The following is a 17628-nucleotide window of genomic DNA, read 5'->3' as shown; positions in this document are numbered from 1 at the left end:
TGTGTCACCATGTCCAGCTAACTTTTTATTATTTATAGAGATGAGGTTTCCCTATATTGCTCAGGTTGGTCTTGAACTCCTGGGATCAAGTGATCAGCCCACCTTGGCTTCCCAAAATGTTGTGATTACAGATATGTTCCACTGTACCCAGCAGAAACATACAACCTGAGATGACAGGGATCCCAGAATCCATCTACCTTCAATAGTTTCAGATATAATATGGGGTCTCTCAAATCTAAGGATCCAGTAGTAAAGGAGAGTAAATACTTTTTCACATTTCTAAATACCGGGAAGGTCCTTGATTTCATGGAACTTAGATTTACATGAAGAAAATCTTACATGCTAACTAGAAAGTCAAGTTTCTTTTTGATTTTTGCCTGAAGTTGTATCAGTATAGAGCTTATCTTTTAAGAATGGGCTAACTCATGAATGGATCTGAAGCTCTGATTGTCAATATATAAGTAATTTAAAAAACAAGACAAATTATTAGTAAATGATGTTGATCTGTTGGGGAAAGTAAGTGAAAGCAGTTCTTGGGGCTGAAAATGCTGAGAAGAGCATCCATCCTGGCTAAGAGCTCAGTCTTCATAGCTTCCAATCCCAGCACTCCCCTCGCAGCTTTATAACTTGTGCAAGCTGCTGTTGTTACCTTTTTTCAGACAGTCTCACTCTGTCATCCAGGCTGGAGTGCAGTGGTGCAATCCTAGTTCACTGCAACCTCTGCCTCCTGGGTTCAAGCAATTCTCCTGTCTCAGCCTCCTGAGTAGCTGGGATTACAGGCAGCACTACCATGCCCAGCTAATTTTGTATTATTCGTAGAGATGGGGTTTCACCATGTTGGCCAGGCTGGTCTTGAGCTCCGGACCTCAAGTGGTCCATCCGCCTTGTCCTCCCAAAGTGCTGGGATTGCAGGCATGAGCCATCACAGCCAGCCTGCCAGAGCTCTTTTAGCCTCAAATTCTTCAGCTATCAAAGGAAAATATCTACTCATTTTTTTTGGTAGGTATTGAACAAAAGTTAAATATTTTTAAAATGACTTTTTAAAAAATTTAAATGATACATTTTTATTGTGGTAAAATAAACATCGCCTTTACCACCCTAACCTTTTTTTTTTTTTTGGAGACAATCTCTATTTTGCCCAGGCTGGCATGCAGTGGCACAGTCTCAGCTCACGGCAACCTCCGCCTCCCAGGTTTAAGTGATACTCCTGCCTCAGCCTCCTGAGCAGCTGGGATTACAGGCACGCACCACCACACCTGGCTAATTTTTGTATTTTCAGTAGAGATGGGGTTTCACCATGTTGGTTAGGCTGTTCTCAAACTACTGACCTTGTGATCTGCCTGCCTCGGCCTCCCAAAGTGCTGGGGTTATAAGCATGAGTCACTGTGCCCCGCCTAACCGTTTTTAATCGTGCAGCTCAGGAGTATTAACTACATTCATGTTGTGCCATCACCACCATCTATCTTCAAATGCTCGTTGTCTTGTGAAACAAACTCTGCACCCAGTAGACTCCCCATTGCCCACCTCCCATCCCTCGGCAACCACCATTCTACACATAGTTACTTATTAGAAAATAAATGTTAAGATCTCAAAAAATGTCAGCTATTGTTCCTCTTGATCAGGAGTCAGCAAACTCCAGCCCACGAGAGCCAGATTTGGTCAGTAATCTGTTTTGGTAGGGTCCTTGAACTAAGAAAGGCTTTTATAATTCTAAAAGGTTTTAAAAAGAAAACAAAAAATAAAGAATATGCCTCACAGGCAGTATGTGGCCCATAAAACCTAAAATATATTTATTTATCTGGTCCTTTAAGAAACGGGTTTTTCTCACCCCTGCTGTAGATCTAATCTTTTTTCATCAGGGAGTCCTTTAAGATTTTGATTATTCTGGTAGATATCTTTTAAAGATACAAGAAAACAATAAAAGATTTTGATTAAAAAATTTTATATGTAGCTTTCCACATGTCTTAAGATGGTTCTGTGAATGTCTTGTCTAAACCAGGATCTCTCAGTGGGGCCGGGTTGCCTCCAAGGGACTGAGCACTGGTTCTTGTGGGGAGTGAAATCTTAGCTGCTGTAATGACTTGCAGCCTTTCAAAGGACACAGTGCATCAGCAGATACATAGTATATCTGTGGTATTAACATTTCTTGGCCGGGGTGGGGGTGGTGGTGGTAGTGGGTGGTAATGGAGCGGTTTGAAAAAAGAAAGTTTAATTAGGCAGGGGAGCAATAATGAAAAATAAGTTTGAAAAACACTGCTTAAAACTGAATTCTGGAACAGGACATTTATCTTAACCTCTCAATGCACCTGCATTTAGCAGAGAATTGAGAACATTTTCTTCAGTCTATTAAATGTGTTATGTAGTTGAATGAAGGAAACCTTAGGTCTACTTCAGTGACCAATTCAGTCTAGAAATGGCTTACACAGTGAATTCTACACCCTGGAATTAATTAATTTATTTATTTTTAAAGAGGCAGGGTCTCACTTTGTTACTCAGGCTGCAGTGCAACGGCCCCATCGTAGCTCACTGTGGTCTCAAACTCCTGGGTTCAAGCGATTCTCCTGAGTAGCTAGGACTACATGCCATCAGGCCCAGCTAATTTTTTTTATTTTTATTTTTAGAGGCAGAGTCTGATATGTTGCCGAGGCTTGTCTCAAACTCCAGGCCTCAAGTGATCCTCCTACCTTGATCTCCCAAATTGCTGGGATTATAGACACGAGCCACCACACTCTGGACATTTTATTTTTTAAAAACGTCTTTTAGATCCTTTGGAAGCTTGTCAAATGCTTAGTCTCCCTGATATATCAGACAGATGCTTCTTGCCTGTTAGACTAGAATTCTTTTTTTTTTTTCAAAGCGCTTGTTATTGACACAGTAAAATGAGTGTCTAAGTGCTGGGGTATAAAGATCCCTAACCCGAAAACTCCATGTAATCCATGTAACCTCCTCGCAGTCATGTCAACTCTTTCATTAATTTTTTTTTTAAGAAGGAGTCTCACTCTGTCGCCAGGCTGGAGCACTATGGTGTGACCTTGGCTCACTGCAGCCTCTGTCTCTCAGGTTCAAGCAATTCTCCTGCCTCAACCTCTTGAATAGCTGGGATTACAGGTATGCATCACTACGCCTGGCTAATTGTATTTTTAGTAGAGACTGGGTTTCACCATGTTGGACAGGCTGGTCTTAAACTCTTGACCTCAAATGATCTGCCCTCCTTGGCCTTCCAAAGTGCTGGGATTGTAGGCGTGAGCCACCATGCCCTGCTCATGTCAATTTTTTTTTTTTTTTGAGACGGAGTTTCGCTGTTACCCAGGCTGGAGTGCAATGGCGCAATCTCGGCTCATGGCGACCTCCGCCTCCTGGGTTCAGGCAATTCTCCTACCTCAGCCTCCTGAGTAGCTGGGATTACAGGCACACGCCACCGTGCCCAGCTAATTTTTTGTATTTTTAGTAGTGACGGGGTTTCACCATGTTGACCAGGATGGTCTCAATCTATTGACCTTGTGATCCACCGACCTTGTGATCCACCCGCCTCGGCTTCCCAAAGTGCTGGGGTTACAGGCGTGAGCCACCGCGCCCAGCGGCAATTTTTTTTGTGGGGGAAGAGAACCATTTTTTTTATTTGAAGAACTGGTACACAGAACTTAAGTGGTTGTTTTGGTACAACTTGTAGAAAAGGTGAAGGAAACCCCAACATGCATGCACTGCCTTGGTGACCAGGGAAGTCACCCCATGGCTATGGGGAAATTAGCCAAAGACTTAGCTTTCATTGTCACTGTCTCCCAGGGTGTGCTTGTCAGAGATATTCTGCCAAGCCAGATTGGGGTGCTCCCATCTTGCACAAGTTGGCCGGGTGGTCACCCAATTCTTTGATGGATTTCACCTGCTCATTCAGGTAATGTGTCTCAATGAAGTCACACAATGGTGGTCATGTTTGTCAGTGGCCAGTTTGTGCAGTTCCACTAGTGACTGATTCACATTTTTTTCCAAACGTAATGCACACTCCATCGCATTCAGCCCGCTCTCCCGGTCATCATGGTCTGGTTTCCTGATATCCCGAAGGAAGACGCGGCCACCTTGGTGGTTCTGCAGCTTCATCAGTTTCTCAGCATGGTTCCCTCTCCTCATGAAATTGGTGAAGAAAGTATTTGGCAAAGTTCTTCAAAGCCACATCATTGCGGTCCAAGTAGTAAGACATGGACAGGTAGACATAGGTGTAGAGCTCCAGGTTGATCTGGCGGTTGATGGTGGCCTCTGAGTCCTGCTGGTAGTTCTGGCGCACCTGCGAGGGGGATGTGGTCATGGCAGTAGCTAAGGAGAGGCGGCGCGGCGGGTGTAGTGGCAGTTGCGCGCCATGGTAGTAGCTATGCGCGGTGCTGGAGCGGAGGCGGGGGCCTTGAGGTGGTCCGAGGGTACGGTGTAGAGCTGACCTAGGACTGGCTATGGGCGGCCAGCTGTGGTGGAGGACGAGTGCCAGGTTCCCGCCAAGCACTGTTGAAGCAGCAAACTGTGTCAACTCTTACTTGAAAAGAAAACACAGGTATATCATGATCTTACCTGAAAAATTAAGTCTGTTTTAGAATACATAAATTTTGATAGCAGACCACTGAAATGTCCAGAATTTAGGTTATCCTTACTTGCCTCACAGCCACAGACTGTCTTAGGCATCTCTGTCTCCCCAGTGCCTCGCACACAGTAGGTGGTTAGTGAATGCACCTCTGGGACTGGCCGTACTGATGATATTTCTGCAAATGCCCAGTGTACCCTCGAGTCCTTCCTCCTTACAATTTTTCTTTGGCCCAGCTTGCCCTCTCTCACAGACCCATTCCTGTACACACAGCTTGACTTGGTTTCTGCTGCCAGTTGGCCTTTTCACCGCTTTTGTGGGGTTTGATGATGATGAATAGCAGGGGATCACTGGGACAGCATTCACTGCATGGGGAAGGTGTTCACAGCATGACAAGTGCTGATGCAGTAGTACCCAGCCCTGTGGCTTCCCAGACGGTAGTGTGTGGAGGGTGGAGGGTCCCTAAAGAGCACTGGCAAGGATTCTGCCTCCTGCTGTGCTGGCGGTGGCGTTTGACAGGAGGGATGTTCATTCCAGTCAGAGTGCTGAGGAAACTTCATAGAGATCCAGCAGGTCAATGTTCCTCAAATATCTCTTCTGAAATTCTCTTCAGAGCAGGATGTGCCAGGGGATGGAGGAGATCTCGACCAAAGTGACCTCTGTAAATGCAAAGCTTGTCTCCTGCTTTATTTATTTCCTTACTTATTTTATTTTATTTTTTTTTGAGACGGAGTTTCGCTCTTGTTACCCAGTCTGGAGTGCAATGGCGCGATCTCAGCTCACCACAACCTCCGCCTCCTGGGTTCGGGCAATTCTCCTGCCTCAGCCTCCTGAGTAGCTGGGATTATAGGCATGTGCCACCATGCCCAGCTAATTTTTTGTATTTTTAGTCGTGACGGGGTTTCACTATGTTGACCAGGATGGTCTCGATATCTTGACCTCGTGATCCACCTGCTTCGGCCTCCCAAAGTGCTAGGATTACAGGCTTGAACCACCGTGCCCGGCCTTCCTTACTTATTTAAAGATGGAGTCTCACTCTGTTGCCAGACTGGAGTGCAGTGGTGTGATCTCAGCTCACTACAACCTCTGCCTCCTGGGTTGAAGTGATTCTCCTGCCTCAGTCTCCGAGTAGCTGAGATTACAGGCATGTGCCACCACACCCGGCTAGTTTTTTGTATTTTTAGTAGAGATGGAGTTTTACCATGTTGGCCAGGCTGGTCTTGAACTCCTGATCTCAGGTGATCCGCCTGCCTTGGCCTCCCAAAGTGCTGGGATTACTGATGTGAGCCACCTTGCCTGGCTGTTGTTTATTTAATTTTTAAAATTTTTAAAATATTAACAAAGATTGTGTATGTTTTTCATATGTATGTATAATAATGTGTTTCTGGCAAGGTACTCTACTATATGTTTGCTTTAATGTAAAAATATCAAAAAGTATTTTAAAACTTCACAAGAGGTTGATGTTCCATGAAAATGTGGTGTCCTTTGTAATAAACTTGGGGGAAAACGTACTACACTCATCCTGCATCCCCAGCCAACCGCTCTGAATCCCTGGGGGGTCTTACATCATAGATGGAGAAGCATAGCTCAGCTACTGGTTATGCACAAATAGGTGCTAACCACTTCAGCCACTCAGGCCTGGGAAGTGGAGGTCTGTTTGTACATCAGGTGATAAAGACAGTGAGGTACAGAGGCAACGACCTTTGGCTGGTGACGAAGTAACAGCTCTTGTAGATTTTTTCTGGTTTATGTTCTGGAGTTTGTAATCACCTTGGGGTTGGAATCCCTGGGAACCCTTTGTCCTGCCCTCAGGGGTGAGAATTTCACTTTTGCTGATCTTAGCAGTCACGGTGGCTTTCCACCACCTTAAGTCCTTCTTCACCTCTGTAGAGCTCCCTGTAACTCTGGAGAGGCTGAACCCATTCTTCTTCCTGAAGGCCACTGTGGAGTTAGACCGTCTGTGACCTTAGCAGAGGCATCAATCTGTTTTCAGTAAGAGTCCAGATGTTTTGAAACCTGTGTAGTGAGGAGCGCATTAACTTTTATTACTGTTCATGGAACAAGAGGGACCACTCTGGGTTTGCAGGTATCTCGTGTGTCTCAACTGTGAATCATATATTTGATAATCTTTAATCGCATCATTGTCCTTTTATCCATAAACCTTCATAAATTGTCTAGTTTCGCCATATTCTAGTGGAATTAAACTTGAACTAAAAACTATGTAATTAATCAGAACTACTAATTGTGTTAGTAACTTGCTAACCCAAGGCCCACAGCTGACAGGTGGTTAATCCCTACTACATAACGTCTTCATATGTGTCCTTTAAGATGGAGTTTAAAAAGGTAACCTCCACAAGACTTTGGGAGAACATCTCAGGTGGGTGTTATTTGGTGACCACGCTAGAAAGCCAGTGACTCCCACCTCCCAGTCCCCACCCTGGGATCCTGGTGTCCTTCATGTCGACTCTTCTCTATGCAAGCCCTGTACCCTGTGCGTCTCATGCTGTGACATGTTCTAGCCACTGTGTGGACACAGTCATGCAGCTATTTTCAGATAAGGCTACTGTAGGTATGCCCGTTAATTTACAGTGTGTGCTCACAGTTGATAAAATTACTAGGAATAACTATTTTTTGGTGACCGCCTTGTAAGTGCCATGGTGTAGTGGAAAGCCCTTTTCAGTGTCTCAGAATTAGTGGGTGGTAATATAACTTCTATGTGTAAATGAATGAGTTTCTTGTACATGGTACATTAGAGAACACCACGCTCAAAAGGTTAATTTGAAGTAGAGATAGTCAGCGAAACCTGTCTTAAGATTATCCGAAGCCAACATATGATGCTTCTGGTCTAGTTGAATGTCAGTGTGATGGAGAGGAAAAGGGGTAGGTTTTGGAGTCATGGATCAATGTTAGAAATTAGCTGTGGGATTTTAAGTGAGTTTTAAATATCTTCCACCTGTCGTTTTCTCATCCAAGAAAAGGGAGTTGGGGGCTAATAATTCTCTACATCATTAAAAATTTCCTGGGACATTAAGTTCCTGGCACAAAGAGGGTGTTTTTAACAGTACTCACTACTGGGGCAATCTCTTCACTCTTTTCTTCCTGAAAGAAGGGAGGAGTTATCTTACTCTACTGAGTCAGGGTTTAAATTTAGCAAGATCTCAGAGCCAGTACATATGTTTTAAATGGTTATGGGAAATATGCCTTCTATTTGAAATGAGCTCTGCTTGATTCATATTTTTTATACTATATATGTATTCTGCCCAATTCTAAAAAATATTTCAAGTAGCCAATTCACTTCTTAATCATACTATAAACTCCCAGGACCTCATCCCACAAATGCAGCCCTGGTTAGAACTATTCAAAGAGCCTTTGCTGCTTCAAACCCACTAACCCCATTTTGCACATTTCCCAAAAGCAAACACACTCATGCATACACACACACACATGCACACACATACACACACAAAACTTGTGACCCAACTTTTGGGAACAATGTTAAAGCAAACAAACAAAATTCTTAGAAAGTTGTGATGTGCTTAAAATAGTTGAATTTTTAAATGATTGAGGAACTTTTCCCATAAGACTTGGTGCTTGCTGCTATAAATAGAGGCATGTATATGTGTCCAGAGACGCTTCTCTGTAGTCACAATGCTTAAAATTTGAAACATGCTGCAATAAACATCTTTGTAATATCCACTTATTTATGCTTATGGATTTCTTTAAGAAGTCAGTATTACTTTAATATCCAGGATCCACCGGTAACCTTTTAACCCTGTTAACACCAGACCTTTAAAATGAGTTTAACTTCACAAAGCCTGTAAGTCAGGTTGAGAATATTCCACATGAAAAGCGAGAATATTCCACCTGAGAAGCTTCCAGGTGTCACTTACCTTTACAAATGGAATTTTTCAGCCTATTATTCAGGACAGACAACTAGATTCTCCCTTTTGTCGCAGCTCCTCAGACACTGTTTACATGTCACTAGGATATTTCTAATGTGTTATCATGGTTGAAGCTGGGAGATGGATACATAGTATTTGTTTGCTTTTGTATTTGTTGAATTTTGCCCCAATAAAAACAGACTTTTTTTTTTTTTTGAGACAGAGTCTCTCTCTCTGTTGCCAGGTGCCAGGCGCAATCTCGGCTCACTGTGCAACCTCCGCTTTCTGGGTTCAAGCAATTCTCCTGCCTAAGCCTCCCGAGTAGCTGGGACTACAGGCGTGTGCCACCATGCCCAGCTAGTTCTTGTATTTTTAGTAGAGACGGGGTTTCACCATGTTGGCCAGGATGGTCTCGATCTCTTGACCTCGTGATCTGCCCACCTCGGTCTCCCAAAGTGCTGGGATTACAGGCGTGAGCCACCGCACCTGGCCGAAACAGACATTTTAAAAAATGCAGAATAGCTGGCAGAAATCATCCTTAATCTACTTTATGTTGAGAATAGGGCGTTAGTATTTTTTTTTTTTCTAGTCTATTTCTTGGGTTGTTCAAGGCAAGGTATTGGAAAAGTTAAAAAACTCAAATAATTGGATTTTAGATCCCTAAAGTATACATATTATTTGAATTCTAATGTTTCTCCTGAGAATTTCTAACCTGAAGCTGCCTAAAAACTGCCTTAAAATGTTGATAGGTATTATATTTAAATATGGCAGTGTGGCAAATATGGTGTAATTGAAATAATAGAGGACCTGGAATCACAAGATGTGAGCCAAGGTCTGGCTTTGCCCCTTACTGGCTAGAAGGTCCTTGGACACATAATGGAACCTTTCCCAGCTGGTTTCTTCGGCTATAAAATGGGGACAATATGTGCTCTCTGCATTTCTTAAGGATCTTAAAAATATATTATGATACATAGTCTGATGAGTAAGTAATTCATTTAAGTAGAATTCATATCTGTGGGAATATACAGCAGTAGACGGAATCACATATATGACATGTTTTCAAGTAGCTCATAGACAGATGAGAAAATCTACTTTTCTGTATATACACAGAAAAACAAACATCCTACCACTTTTTAAGACATTTTTAAATAGTGCAGAATATACCCAGTACCAGCTGAATGTGTGGTGTGTTGGAGAAAAAATGGTCTGTGCCAACGTACCTAATTTGCACATAGCTACAGTCTGCCAAAGATCTTTAAATTTTCTGTCCATCTTTCTGCAGCCTTATCCTGACCATATCTTCTCTCCATAATTCATTTGGCTTAAGGAACTATATAGCTACTTGTAAAATATTTGTCCCACAGATGATAAGTGATGTATTCTCCTTTCAGTAAATAAACAAACAGAATATAGTAACCCTCTTTTAACCTCCCAGCCCTGATCCTGGTCCCCTTCCTTCTTTCCCAGTTGTAACCACTGTTTCCTTTCATAATGTGTCTTTCCAGACCTTTTCTCTTCCTTACGCATGCGTGTATGTGTCCAGAGAGAATATATAATGAGGCATTTGTATTTCTTTTCTTTTGCTTTAAACAACTATCATATTAAGTGGAAAATTCTACAACTGGCTTTATTCACTCATATTTAGAAGAACTTTCCATGATCCGGCTTGTTCATATTAGCCTCCGTTTCCTATTCTGTATTGGTTTGTTTTGCCACTTGCCTATTGTTAAGCTGTTTCCAATTCCAAACATGCTGCAGTAAACATCTTTGTAATATTCAATTATTTATGCTTATATACAAGTATTTCTCTAGGATACAGATTGACAAGTGGAATTCCTAGGTCTTAAATTATATACCTTTACATTTTATTGGTTAATGGCAGATAACTCTGCCAAGTAATATGAACACTGTATTTCACACTTTGGTTTCTTCCCAGCTTTTCAGAACGGCAATTAGGAGAAGCTTTCAGAGGACAGTTATGGTGGTCTAGAGTAGACCAGAGCTTCTGAAACCTCAGCATGTAGACTCCATACCTGGGGATTTTGTTAAAATGTAAATTGTGACTCAGTAAGTTTGGAATGGGGTCTGGGGGTTGTAGTTCTAACAAGCTCCTAGGTGATGATCAGGGATCACACTTGGAGTAGTGAGAATCTAGAAAACATCTTGCTCCAGTTCATTTTTTTATATTGCCTGGAAGTTAGTTTATGTGTGTATGTACGTGCATTAACTTAGGGACACAAGCGTGTTTCCCAGGAAGCTATATTTTGCCAGAAGAATTTGGACCATTGCCCCCAGTCATCTTGACCTTTAAAAGTTAGGTGCTGTGAACACGTATGGTAAAATGTTGATGGTGATGGACACTGGGTGATGGGAGCTTGCAGGTCTGTTGTATGTCTCTGCTTTTGTGCAGATAATTTTGTGGAAATGTTCACAATACACTTTGCAAATAGAAAAAAAGGTCCCTTTGAAGTGTGCGTTATTCCTAAAGATTTTCAGCTTCGTACATGCTGCCATGCCTTTCCTAGATTTCCTGTGGTAGATGATTTGGAAGTGTTTTATTTTACACAGTAGTGTATTTTGACTCATGAGTTTTAATTTTAGCATATGAGAGTATTTTTAGAAGTTTAAAAATAACTGCAAAAAAAGGAGCTTTGTTCCGTATCTGCCTACCTTAGTTAGCAGCTACGGTCAAATCACCCTGTCTTCCTTATTCAAGAGAGGATACTATAAAGCACCGCATCTACCATGATCACTGCAGGACAGTGTGTCAGCCCTGGAGGCACTTTAGACAACCTCTAAGGCCAGAGTGCCCATGTTGTTTTATTGGTGACTGTCTGAACACTGTTGTGTAGGGTTTTGAGGTCTCATCTGGGTTCAGCAGAAAAGATTTCCGTGATTAACTAGCAATGTCAGTCAAGGTATGCTGGATTGGAGAATTATAGCACAAATAGCATGTATTGGTTGACTCTGGTTCAGTGAAAGCAGTTATTTTATAGTTGAGAAAACAAGACTCCACCTCCCAGGTTCAAGCGATTCTCCTGCCTCAGCCTCCTGAGTAAAATGTACATGACCTGCCTTGGGTTCCTGGTTATCAGAAGAGCTAATCCTATAAAACCAGGTGTCTGGATTCCTAGTTTATTCCCTTCCTACCATCCCATCCTGATCATGAGACTCTGACTAGCTATGGAGTACTTGCATGTTGAAGCAACTTGGTAGAGTGGAAGGCGTTATTTACCTTTTTTAACTAGGTGATCTTGGGCAAATCAGTTAATCCTGAGAAAGAATATACAGCAGGTCTCGAATAATGTCATTCCATTTCATGTTGCTTCATTATAATTTTGTCAAGAAAAAAGTTGGTTCCTGGCTAGCCACTGTAGAATTTGCACGTTCTCCCTGTCTGCACGGCTTTTCTCTGGGTACTCCGGTTTCCTCCCATATTCTAAAGATGCACACGTTAGGTTGATTGGCATGTCTAAGTTGTCCCAGTCTGAGTGAGTGTGGGAGTGTGTGTGAGTGCCATGAGATGGAACGGGGTCCTTCCCAGGGTTGCTTCTGGCCTTGTGCCCTGAGCTGCCAGGATAGGCTCCAGCCACTGTGAACCTTATTTTGGAATAAGCAGGTTGGAAAATGAATGAATGAATGAATGAATGAATGAATATAAATTATTATAAAATAAAAGTAGATGGTAATCATACAAATGAATGACAGTAAATGATGTAGCATGAGAATGCTCAGCGAGCCTCTTCATATGTGATTTTTTTGGTTTTTGTTTGGATGGAGTCTCACTCTGTTGCGATCTGAGCTCACTGCAACTTCTGACTCCTTGGTTCACGTGACTCTCCTGCCTTACCCTCCGGAGTAGCTGGGATTACATATGTGCACCTCCATGGCCAGCTACCTTTTTTGTTGTATTTTTAGTAGAAACAGGATTTCACCATATTGGCCAGGTTGGTCTCAAACTCCTGACCTCAGCTGATCCGCCTGCCTTGGCCTCCCAAAGTGCTGGGATTACAGGCATGAGCCACTGCACCCGGTCCTTGTGATTGTTTTCGAACCGTGCGGTGACAGGAGATGCTCCTTACAATTTTAGCTTTGCAAGCATTTATTCCTTGATTTAACCCACCATGATTATGACTGACATCACTCACTTATTCACTGAAAATTGAGTAAATAATTATCTTATTTTTATGAATCTTTCTTAGATATGTGTGTAGCTCATTTATTGAAATGTTTAAAATTAAAATTGTTTTGGGTATTTATTCAGAAGTTCGGTGATTTTGTTGTTGTTCTTGTGGGTCTGTTCTGTCTACTCCATACTGCCACCCAGTCTGTCATCCAGGCTGGAGTGCAGTGGCGTGATCTCAGCTCACTGCAGCCTTGACCTCCTGGGCCCAAGCCACCATCTTGCCTCAGCCTCCTGGATGGCTGGGACTACAGGCATGAGCCACCATGCTTGGCTAATTTTTTTGTTTTGTTTTTTGGTTTTGGCTAATTTTTTATAAAAAGACAAGATTTTGCCATGTTGCCCAGGCTGATGGTTTTGTGACCAGAAATATACCTTAAGAATGTAACACTTCTTTATATTAACTAGCCTGTGGTAAATTAGTTTTGTTAAACATCCTTTTGCTTAAAGTTGCTATTTCCAAGAAGCTATTGACAACATTAAGTGAGGACTTCCTGTATTTTCTTCTTTTGGAGATAACTATTTCTCTTTTCACTTTGGCCACTAGGAAGCTCAGAGCTGAACTCACAGCTCTAATGTAGCAACTCTGTAGTACCCGTTTGACCTGAATAATTGTATTCTAACCCTACTTTCTTTCTCAATCTGCTGCTGTCTTGACCTCCTAATCTAATTTCATGTTTTCTTTCCCTGATGTATTCATCTCATTTATAGTACACTGTTTTATTGTATATCTTTACCATAAGCTGCCTCAAATATTTGTGAAACAGATGGTATATAAATAAAGAACATTGGAACGTTTGAGAAAGTTGTTGTTGACAAGACCGATGCAGATGAAAATAGTGTAGTTGTGAGAAAATGTTGGTTGCTGTGGCATCTGCTCTTTTTTCCTCCCTTGTACTCTTATCTCCCTGGCTGGTCCATCTTCGTTACCTACAACCCCCATGACACCCCTGCTGTGACTCTGGCTGCATCCTGGACTCATCTCTTATCTCCACCTTTACCCTGGATTCACAAATGCAGATCCGTATTTCTGACTTCCTTCCTGCTGGATAGCTCCATCTGAAGTCCCTAAAGTCCCTCAGCTCAACACGTTCAAAACTAGGCTCAGCATCCTTTCCCCCAGATCCTGTCTGCCTGGATCCCAGTTGCACACCATCAACTCATTTCTCCAGTCAATAACCTGGTTCTCACTTCTTAGTTTTTCCATTTGCTGGTCCTTCACATCTACTCCACAACGAAGACCTGTCACTTTAAATTATAAACACGTTGTGGGTCTATTCTCTCTACTCCATACTGTCTATAAGGCTCTTTGGGATTTTTAACATATCCTTGTCCACCATGGGGTTTTTAGTTTTTTTTTGTTGTTGTTATTTTTAGAGGCAGAGTCTCACGTCTGTCATCCAGGCTGGAGTGCAGTGGCATGATCATACTACAGCCTTGAATTCCTGGGCTCAAATGATTTTCCCATCTCAGCTGCCCAGGTAGCTGGGACTATAGGTGTGCACTGCCACACCCAGCTAATTAAAAAAATTTTGTAAAGACGAGATCCCACTATGTTGTCCAGATTGGTCTCAAACTCCTGGGCTCAAGCGATGATCCCACCGTGGCTACCCAAAGTGCTGGGATTACAGGCATGAGCTGCCTTGCTTTCTGCCTGTTGTTAGGCTGTTTCCGATTCCAAACATGCTGCAATAAACATTTTTGTAATATCCTATTACTTACGCTTCTATACAAGTTATTTCTCTAGGGTAGGGATTCAGAAGTGGAATTGCTAGGTCTTCAATTATATACCTTGACATTTTATTAGTGCTTGGACTGGGGTTTTTATTATTGCAATCATCTTCACCCAGTCACCTTCTCCTTTTGTTTCCCTAACCCAACCCATTTTGCCCCACTGTCAGTGATCTCCATTTCTCTTCAAGCTAAAGTTCAGATTTCTTAGATGTTTCATACATTTGCTTTCGTTAAGCTTATTAGTCTTATATTTTGCCATTCCCCAACCTTGCCCAGAATGGCGTTACCTCTTCTATTCTGTTGGTGCATTCCAGTCCAACTTTCTCCTTGGTCATTCTCCTTCCTTGGAATTCTCAGGCTGCTGCTTTGGCTTGTCAAGATCCTATGTGCGTCTCTGTTCTAGCTCTTACCACTCTGTGATATGTTGTTTAAGTGATTGTTTTCCACTTGATTGGATGCTGTTTGGAGGGTCCAGATTGCGGCTTCTGAGTCTCTGTCTCGAGTTTAGCCCCATGTAAGATAGCGTAAGTGTTCATTGAAATGTTTGCTGAATGAAGAAGACACTGCAATTCTTGGAACAACTCCTTTAGAAAACACAGGTAATATTAACAGTAATCACCTTGACAGTAAATCATCATTTACTGAACTCTTGCAAAGCATTTAGAACAATACCTGCCTTGTATGTTTTTCTCATAAAACTTCTGAACAATCCTATGAGGTCAGTACTGTTACTATTCTTTTACAAATAAAGAAGTTGAGCTTAAGTAACGTGCTAGAGTTCATCTGGTGGAACTCTAGATGAAGTGTTGGAGCCAAAATCTGAACCCAGCTTCCTCTTGACTGTCACATATACTGTCTGTCAGACTTACTTATCAATGGGAAAGCAGGAGTTGGCCCCATCACTGCTGCTTGAAGTTGTTTTTACTTTCTTAGTCTGTGATTTTGCAGCAGTAGAGGAAAACCAGCAGACGTCTGAAACCTGGTGAAAGTCACTGAAATCACACGAGCCCTGTGTAACTGTCTCCCTGCTCTCTCTTCTGCTCTGGACTGTCCATACCTTCCTGAGTTGTGTGAACTGGAATAAGGATGAGGCCATAATTATTTGCCCTTCCAGAAAGACACACATTCTGACACTCCTCCAGAAAATTGTGTTCAGCTCTGTGTTAAGGAGAGGTAAAGAACAGCAGGCAGCTCTCACTCCAGCCAGAGATCAAAAGAGAGTCGTATCTCCCCTCAGTCAGCAAAGTCAGGACTTCCAGGAAGGGAGGGCCAGAAGTGAGAAGAATTCTCTGTGAACGGAGGTGAAAAAGTGTTTGTCAGGTCACTTGCATGAGTGTGCTCAACACGTTAAAAAAACGGCACAAGGGCTTTTAGAGCACTTGTTTTTAGAGTATTCAGACTGCAAGCAAGTACAATTGAGCTAATGAAAAGAAAATTGTGAGCATGTAAGCCTAGATAGAAGTTACACTAAGAAATTTCAGCAAAAAAAGGAAAGTGGCCTGAGAAGATGAGTTGATAAAAGGATCGTAGAAAACTGTAGGGAGAAGGCCAGTTTCTCATTTTTCTGTGAGCAACTGATCATGTTTCTTTTGACCATATAGATAAACCCCTCCTAGGCCTGCCCAACTTAGTTTTTAGGAAATTTAAACTTACCTAAAGTCTCTTCTGTTCTGTTTTTAACTAAGTAATTTTAAGCATAAACACTGAATTTTAAAATCATATATTTGGGGAAATTTTTCTACTTCTAAAAATTACCTATTCATGTTTGTCTCCATTTGAATGTGTAATCTGCACTCAAACTTTGTATAGGAACAATTTATATTTATTTAGTACTTTTGCCTTTTAAATCATTTGAAGGTCTAATAGATGATTCTGTCTTAGTCCAAAGCACAAGTTCTGTAGTCTGTAGTGTTATAGTTGTGATTATTCCTCCTTAACAGTATAGAGAAGTAGGAATGATCTGTTTCACTAATCAACACGCAGAGCAGGTAGACGGCTCAGCGATAGGAGTTAGCATAGCTCGTAGGACGTATGAAAATGTGGCCAGCTATCTTTTTGGTTTGTCTGCTTCCCTGGTCCCTAGTGAAGAGATCTGGAAGGGGATGGTGCTGTTTAGCCTCCTGGGTAGCAGTCATGCTTTGCTGCTCTTGGGAACCTGACTGGTACCCTGATGGGGTTATCAGGCCTCCTGGAGGTGCCTTCTATATTCACTTGGCAGGCACCATTTGAATCCTGGAGCTTGGGAAGCAGGGATGAAGTCTTCTACCCATTTATTAATAGATGGCGCAGCCTATGGCATTATTGGGGGCAGACATTTAGAAGGATGAAAGAGAAGGGAAGGGCCGGGCACAGTGGCTCACACCTGTAATCCCAGCACTTTGGGAGGCCGAAGGCAGGTGGGTCACTTGATGTCAGGAGTTCGAGACCAGCCTATTCAACATGGTGAAACTGCTGTCTCTACTGAAAATACAAAAATTAGCTCGGCATGGTGAAGCACGCCTGTAGTCCCAGCTACTTGGGGGGCTGAGACAGGAGAATCACTTGAACCTGGGAGGTGGAGGTTGCAGTGAGCCAAGATCGCACCATTGCACTCTAGCCTGGGCAACAGAGCAACTCCATCTCCAAAAAAAAAAAAAAAAAAAAAAGAGAGAAGGGAAGAAAGGGAGTCATGTAGGGATTATCCTATTGTAATGATGATATTACAGTATGCTAAACACAGCTGTTGTGTATATACAAAGCGTGATACAATGGGGCCAACTCCTGGTTTCCCATCGATAAATAAATAGGGACTATAGAGGTACTCCGGGAGGCCTGATAACCCCATCAGGGTACCAGTCAGGTTCTCAAGAGCAACAAAGCATGTGACTGCTACCCAGGAGGCTAAATAGCACCATCCCCTTCCAGATCTCTTCACTAGGGACCAGGTAAGCAGACAAACCAAAAAGATAGCTGGCCACATTTTCATACGTCCTACGAGCTATGCTAACTCCTATCACTGAGCCGTCTACCTGCTCTGCATGTTGATTAGTGAGACAGATATTCCTACTTCTCTATATTGTTAAGGAGGAATAATCACAACTATAACACTACAGACTACAGAACTTGTGCTTTTGACTAAGATAGAACTATCTATTAGACCTTCAAATAATTTAAAAGGCAGAAGTAGCACCAAAGTGCTGACTTGTGAAGGAGAGATGAGACTCTTTCAGATACAGAAGCATGAGGAGTAGTTATGTGGGAAAAGATAAATTTGAAAATATTTCAGA

At 42.3% G+C, this 17628-nt stretch overlaps 1 protein-coding gene and 1 pseudogene across 17 annotated transcripts in view; one reads left to right on the top strand and one right to left on the bottom strand.

Annotated features, from left to right (window-relative positions):
- The window catches only part of IGF2BP2 (insulin like growth factor 2 mRNA binding protein 2), a 177304-nt gene that overhangs the window by 36384 nt on the left and 123292 nt on the right, over positions 1 to 17628 (top strand). The gene's annotated exons all lie outside the window — the stretch shown is intronic.
- On the bottom strand, positions 3636 to 4505 carry LOC103788170 (ferritin heavy chain pseudogene; annotated as a pseudogene).

Source organism: Callithrix jacchus, chromosome 15 (genome assembly GCF_049354715.1).
Source record: "Callithrix jacchus isolate 240 chromosome 15, calJac240_pri, whole genome shotgun sequence".
NCBI classification, from domain to species: domain Eukaryota; kingdom Metazoa; phylum Chordata; class Mammalia; order Primates; family Cebidae; genus Callithrix; species Callithrix jacchus.
The sequence above is the reverse complement of the archived record's forward strand: the minus strand, read 5'-3'. Positions and strand labels throughout refer to the sequence as shown.